Genomic DNA, 7,625 nt, shown 5'->3' on the forward strand with positions numbered 1-7,625 from the left:
TGAAAGTATCCGTATCTTTGAGAAAAATAAAACAATTTTAAAAGAAGTAGGGCTTCCCTGGTGGCACAGTGGTTGAGAGTCCACCTGCCGATGCAGGGGACACGGGTTCGTGCCCCGGTCTGGGAAAATCCCACATGCCACGGAGCGGCTGGGCCCGTGAGCCATGGCCGCTGAGCCTGCACGTCCGGAGCCTGTGCTCCGCAGCGGGAGAGGCCCCAGCAGTGAGAGGCCCGCGTACCACAGGAAAAAAAAGAAAAAAAAAGAAGTAGAAGGAGGAGGAGAAGAAAGATGAGGAGAGAACCATGTCATTAGGAACCCCCCATTGCACTTCTCTGAAAATCTCAGATGAAAGTTGGTCACAAAAAGCAAAAGTCACTTCCCTGCTGGCCAGAGAAGGAACAAGATCCTACAGGCCGACCCTTCAGAGATGGCTGGTAGCTCAGCAGTTGCCAGGGGCTGTGGGAAGTACAGCCACAATGGTCGCTGGAAGGAAGAGAACCCAGAAAAGGATAGCTGCAGAAGTGCAGGCATAGCTGTGACCATGAATAGCCAAGTCCCTATCCACAACCGCCAACTCCACCTTAACTAGAAAAGAGGTGGACCTCTTGCTAATCAAGCCAGACCACATTTAAAGTGTCAGTGGACATAACACCAGCGATAGTGTTACGAAAGACTTCACAGTGCTTCTTGATTAACTGGCTATGAGGAGTCAGGGTAGAAAGAGTCCAATAGAGTGCTATGAATATGTAAATATATTTACCCAACTAAAATACATTTTGTAAGTTACAGATGGGTGTTACAGTAACTGCTTCTTGTGGTATGGTCCAAAGGACAGATGAAAAATCTATGCGACTTAAAATATATTTCCCACAAGTTTGCTAGATATTGAAAGTTCTCCATTCGTGATGTCACCCATGAAATTCCTGAGACACTATACATATAGCTAGCAAGATAATGGGATAGTAACTAAAAGCCCAGGTCTCGGAAGTAATTAGATTGAGGTTCAAATGCCAATGTCACTAGTTTCCTATTTTATGACCTTACAAAATGTTCTTTAAACTAAGTCTTTGCTTGTTCTTGTGAAAAGTGGTATAGTAATACTAAAAAAAAAAAAAAAAAAAAAAATGATTGCTTTAAGGGTTATGAGAAAATGTGTGTAAATCATTTAGCACTGTGCCTGGCATACAGAAAATGTTAAATCATCAATAACAGATATTACTGTATTCTCAGGGAAGGACTATAGAAAAACAGGGGCAAAGAAACCAATGTGTGTTGTTCTCCTCACCTTCTAGAATATTTGTTCTCACTTTCTAGAAATATTGTATGTGCTTTTATTTAAACTTCACAATTCACCCAAGGTCACAAAGATGGTAACTGGTAGAGTTTGGATTTGAATACAGGACTATCTGACTTCAAAGACCATGCACTTTTCACTGGAATTTCTAACATGAATTCTGTTGGTGTATCATCAAAGATTAATCAATCAGATCAAAACCCTCTCTCTCTTTCTGATCTCCACACATCACTTAGAAAGGAACAGACCTTTGAGGACATGGTATAGCTGAGAGAAAATGTTTGATAAAAAGAATGAAATAAGCAAAGCCCCAGAAAACTTGGCCCTACATAGAGGATCTAAGACATGGGACCCCCAGGTACCAGGTGAACTCACCCAGATGCCACAGGAGTGGGGGAGATGAAGGAGTGTGAGTGGAAAATGAGACAGTTTAGAGCTATGAAGATGAAGCTACATAAGCGGCCCTATCCAAAGCCAAACACTTCCCAGGCCAAATATTTAAATTTGGAGTCATATCAGAAGTCTTAATATTTTATTATTGGTATATCAAACACTGAAAGTTAGTTTGTTCTCAATGCAACAGTGAAAGTTCTCATGCATATCCCTCGTGGAAGACAGAATTCTAAGACAGCCCTCAAGGACTATTGTATAATCTTCCCCTTGAATACGGGTGGGATCCCAGAACATGATGGAATTTCACTCCTGTGATTAGTTACATTACCTGGCAAAAGGGAAGAGATTTTGCATATGCATTTAAGGTTCCAAATCAGTTGGGTGAGTTCATCAAAAGACAGATTAGGGCTTCCCTGGTGGCGCAGTGGTTGAGAGTCCGCCTGCCGATGCAGGGGACACGGGTTCGTGCCCCGGTCCGGGAAGATCCCACATGCTGCGGAGCGGCTGGGCCCGTGAGCCGTGGCCACTGAGCCTGCGCGTCCGGAGCCTGTGCTCCACAACGGAAGAGGCCACAACAGTGAGAGGCCCGCGTACCGCAAAAAAAAAAAAAAAGACAGATTATCCAGGGTGGCCCTGACTTAATAAGGAAAGTCCCTAAAAGAGGAACTTGATCCTTCCTGAAGAGCAATTCTCTGGCTGGCCTTGAGGAACCAAACAGCCATGAGTTCTAGAGCTGTGAGGAAATGAATTCTGCCGACAACCACCTGAGCTTGGAGAAGAACCCCAAGTCTCAGATGAGACCACAGCCCCAGACTACATCTAAATTGCAGCCTTGTCAGACCCTAGGCAAAGAACTCACCTAAGCCAAACCCAGACTTCTGACTCACATAAACTGTGAGACAATAAATGTGTGGGTTTTTTTGAAACAAACAAACCAAAAAAAAAAGTTAGTTTGTTCTAATTAATTACTACTTTGAATATCAGTGCCTGCATACTCTCTTGTTCCACAGAGATAGAAAAAAACAATCTGTACCTTTAGGGAGTTTACCAGGCGGTGCTTCTGGAAAGACATTCTCAGACAAAAATGACAGTAACAATACACCACAATGTTTGGGAAACGTCTAATGAGTGGTGCTCACAGAATCTGTGAAAGCAACTCAGAAACCAAGAGACAATTCTCAGTTGGATGAAGCAGGGAAAGTTTCACTTGAGTTAAAGCTTGAAAATGAATTTGAAATAAAGGGGGAGGCAGGATTTTGGAGGAGGTAAAGGAGTAAAAGGGCATGAGGATGCCATTGTATGTTGGAGGGGCAGTGATTTGCTTTGGCTGGTGATGAGAATCTAGGCTGAAAAGTTATAAAATACAAGGCTGAGAAAAACTGGCTTTTGCTGAATGACAGAAAACTTTCAGTGTCAGGCTATGGTGTTCGGGCTTTACTTTCTAATAGGAAGGAAAGGCTTGGGTTTTGTTTGTTGTCTTGGTCAAGAAATGATGACCAAGGGCTTCCCTGGTGGCACAGTGGTTAAGAATCTGCCTGCCAATGCAGGGAACACGGGTTCGATCCCTGGTGCAGAAAAGATCCCGAATGTGGTGGAGCAACTAAGCCGGTGCGCCACAACTACTGAGCCTGTGCTCTACAGCCCGCGTGCCACAACTACTGAAGTCCACATGCCTAGAGCCCATGCCTTACAACAAGAGAAGCACGTCAATGAGAAGCCCACGCACTGCAATGAATAGCAGCCCCTGCTCACCACAACTAGAGAAAGCCTGCGTGCAGCAACAAAGACCCAAGGCTGCCAAAAATAAACAAAAAAACTTAATTTAATTTACATTAAAAAAAAAAAGAAATGATGATCAAAACCCCATTCCTCATCTCTTCTCCCCAGTTTGATCTATAGATTCAAAATGCAATCCCAATATAAATCCCATAAAGCTTTTATGGGTAGATATTGACATGCTGATTCTAAAATGTACATGGAAAGGTAAGGGAACTAGAATAGCCAATTCTTAAATTCTGAAAAAGAAAAAAGTCTTTGCTGATGACCCTGCTGGATCCCTGTGTGCAGGAAGACATGGCTACTATGTGGTGCTCTTGTGTCTCTCAAGGTGTATTTTTTTTTTGTTTTTAGCTGCTCCACATGGCATGTGGGATCTTAGTTCCCGGACCAGGGATCAAACCCAGGCCCCTGCAGAGGAAGCACAGAGTCTTAACCACTGGACCACCAGAGAAGTCCCTCAAGATGTATTTTTGATCACACTAGTCCCAAAAGAGGTACTTGAAAAGTTCCAAGAAAAAAAATTAAGGGCTTTGAATAATCCTTGAATAAATCAATCTGTTTAACTTCAGCTCATGCAGTGTTTCTCGAACTAGGTTGAACTCAGAATTTTTTCTTCATGTAAATATTTATTAACTTTCCTTGGAGGTGGTTTAGTAAAATACACTTTGAGAAACACTTAGAGATGTTGGAATACACTTTTACACTTTGGATAATACTTAAAAGATTAATTTTATTACTTTTTATTTTTTTTATAAATTTATTTGTTTTCAGCTGCATTGGGTCCTTGTTGCTGCATGCAGGGCTTTTTTTTAGTTGAGCGAGCAGGGGCTACTCTTTGTTGCGGTGGGTGGGCTTTTTATGGCCGTGGCTTCTCTTGATGTGGAGCACGGGATCTAGGCGCACGGGCTTCAGTAATTGTAGCTCCCAGGCTCCAGAGGGCAGGCTCAGTAGTTGTGGTGCACGGGCTTAGTTGCTCCGTGGCATGTGGGATCTTCCCGGACCAGGGCTCGAACCCCTGTCCCCTGCATTGGCAAGTGGATTCTTAACCACTGCACCAAGATTCTTAACCTCAAGATTAATTTTAGAATTAATTTTAGAATTAAGATTAATTTTAGAAAAAGTGTGTAAGTCCTAAGAAATTTGACAGATTTGGGTAAACCGTTTTTACTGCCCATTTGGAGACTGTGTTGATATTCACGTTGCCAAGGTTCGGTCAGGATACTCTGAGAAGCCAAATGGGAACATGAAGAGGAACTCGTGGGGTGATTTAAGGGAAGGTGTCTGAGTGACTACCTGTCCTGTGGATCCCCACGAAGCATCTAGTGGTGGGCTTGGGGTAGCTGCTGGCCGGCAGGCAGAGCCCTTAGGAAGATGGAAGACAGCAAGGACAGGCTGGAACCGCTGGGTCCGATCTATTCTTTCAAAGTTGAAGACCTTTAGAGAGGAATGGCTGCCCCGGAGCTTCAGCCTTCTAGATCTTATGCAGATCATATCCCTTTGGCCAACTCTAGCACAACTATACAGGGGAAAAGGATGCTGGAAAAAGTGGTTCCCAGTTTGATGGCATTGCACCGAGCAAACCACCACAAGGGTTACTAGTGAAATGAAAAAGAACAAAAAAGCATACCTCCTTTCAGTCTGAAAACAGCATTCACATGACTCAGACTTAAGGAGCTTTGGGGGAATTCCTACTCAGTGCCAGGCACTGTGCCAAATATTTTCACACACCCCCACACACACACCCCTACATAAACACAACTTCTCTAGTAGCATCACACCATATGCTACCTTTCCCCATTTCTGTTGGTCACAATGAGAGAAAAATGAAGAAGAGTTTGGGCAGACCAGGAACTTTGCTGACAAGATGTAAACAACAATACAGTTGAATACGATGTTGTGTCATAGTTAGGAGAGAAAGCTCTAGAGTTTCTGGGTCCAAATCGTGGGTCCTGTGACATGAGAGTTAAGTGATCTTGGGCAAAATATTTAATTCCTCTATTTCTCAGCATTGCCATTGCAAATTTCAGATAATACTCACCTTACTGGGTTGTTGTAATGATTATATGTTATAATATATGTGCAGCACCTGGGGTTAAAGAAAACAGAAAGCTCAGTTTAGGAATAATTGAAAAATAAGTATTAGTGAGATTTTTGCTTGTGCCCATAAATACATATATATTTTTAAATATTCTATTGCTGAAACAGAATGGTTTTAAATTATAGTTATGCATTTTTAACTCATGTTCTCTCTTTTTTTATTATCTATCAAAATGTTTATACCGATCATTATTTAGTAGCATACAGATAACCAAATATGTTACATATATCACAGTCTCAAAATCCAGGATATTTAATTTTTAAAATTATAATTTACAGTAGAATACATAAGTATGAAGTGACATAAATAATTCCAAATTACTGAATAAACAATTTAAAATAATCGAGTGAAAGGCAGCATAAGTTGCATTTTAATAACTTAAAAATTATGATAGGATAGTCTATTTCCCTGTATATTGTTAAATCTATATGTCTGTATAAAGTTCCTGTTAACTACAGCTTCATGATCTGGATCTTTGCCTAAATTAATGTCAACACATTAGCCCTTTCTCTTCACGATTTCCTGATAATCAATAGCAATCTCCTGTCCTTGGTCCTTCCTTTACAGCTATTTGTCCTAAATGTAACAATGATTCATTCTACTACAATAAGAAGATCCCTTGGTTCTTTGACCATGACTCTCAAATCACTTGTCATTGACTCTCAGTTGTTCAATGCTGTGCACTCCTTCCTCGTATGTTCTTTCCTTCAATCTTAATTAAAGCATAATATACTTCTCTGGATAATTTACAAGCTGCTTAAAACAGAAGACCTTAGGCAGAAAATACAGTTCGGCTAGCAAAAATTGGATGAATTTTAACTCATACTTAATATTGGCTGTTACCTTTTAAACATTCTGATCAATACTGTTAGTACTGGCATGTTCTTTTTACCTCGTATTGAGTGCAAATTAACTGGAGAGGACTTTTTTTTTAACTGCTCTGTTCTTCCTTTTCATACACATGAAAACATAGCATTATTGATTGACTCTGTAAAGCTCATTTTAAATTAAAGGCTTATTTTTATCCATTGACATTACTCAGCAAAGTGAGAATCAGATTTAAGATATTCATAGTTATCCATTTCAAAGAACAAGCGGGCACCTGCCCACTGGTTACATTTCACTTACACTATAATTTGTACGACTCTTAATCAAGGGGTCTTCTGATCCAGAAGGCAATAAGCGATTCCCCAACAATGATATCATTTAAAAATGCATGTCCTTAGTCAGTATGTGTCAGGATGTGCTAAAACACATGGCATATATTCAGCTGACTGACAAAAGTTATCCTTAAAAGACCCATGACAATTGGCCTGAAGCTCATGCTTTATGAAGCAATGCCACCTTTGGCCAGTAGATAGCACTCAAGATATTCCACTGAACGGAGAGAAGGCGCCTCGGTACGATTATCACTCTGCCAGGGAAACATTAGACAAGTTCATTTTAGATCAGCAGAGGGGGAAAAGAGATGCCCCCCCAAACACCTAGAAATAGGGATTTTTTTGTACAAAACGCCAGCAGCCACTTAATGTAAATTTGTACTTTATTAGGGTAGGAAAACTAGCCCACTTGTTTCCTAACACAATTTCTGTTGGAAGACAAGGCAAGTACCACTCATGTGACAGACTGAAATAAAACATGAAAGCAGCACCTGAATGGTAATGTTGAGGTCCTGAGAGACCACAAGTGGAATATGCCAGTTGCCTTGCACAAAAAGACTAAAAAGGCAAACTGCTGTGACTCATCCATCCTGCTAAAAAGCCACATGCATTTCAGAATGCCATGTTTAAATAAATAAGAACCTGGCTATAAACAAAAAATGAATTGTAACTGCTTGAAGCCAATGGACAGTGCCTTGGCATGGTTAGCCCTACACATAAGGGTAACTACTGTTAATGCTTTGATAAATGATGGCTTCCACGGTGCGTAAGAACCAACTCATGTTTGCTCAGAGGCAGGAAGTGGTAAAGGGAGCTGCTCCCGTGATTTTGTGTGTGTGTGTGTGTGGTACGCGGGCCTCTCACTGTTGTGGCCTCTCCTGTTGCGGAGCACAGGCTCCGG

This window comes from Lipotes vexillifer, unplaced genomic scaffold (assembly GCF_000442215.2).
Source record: "Lipotes vexillifer unplaced genomic scaffold, Lipotes_vexillifer_v1.1 scaffold606, whole genome shotgun sequence".
In the NCBI taxonomy this organism is placed as follows: Eukaryota; Metazoa; Chordata; class Mammalia; order Artiodactyla; family Lipotidae; genus Lipotes; species Lipotes vexillifer.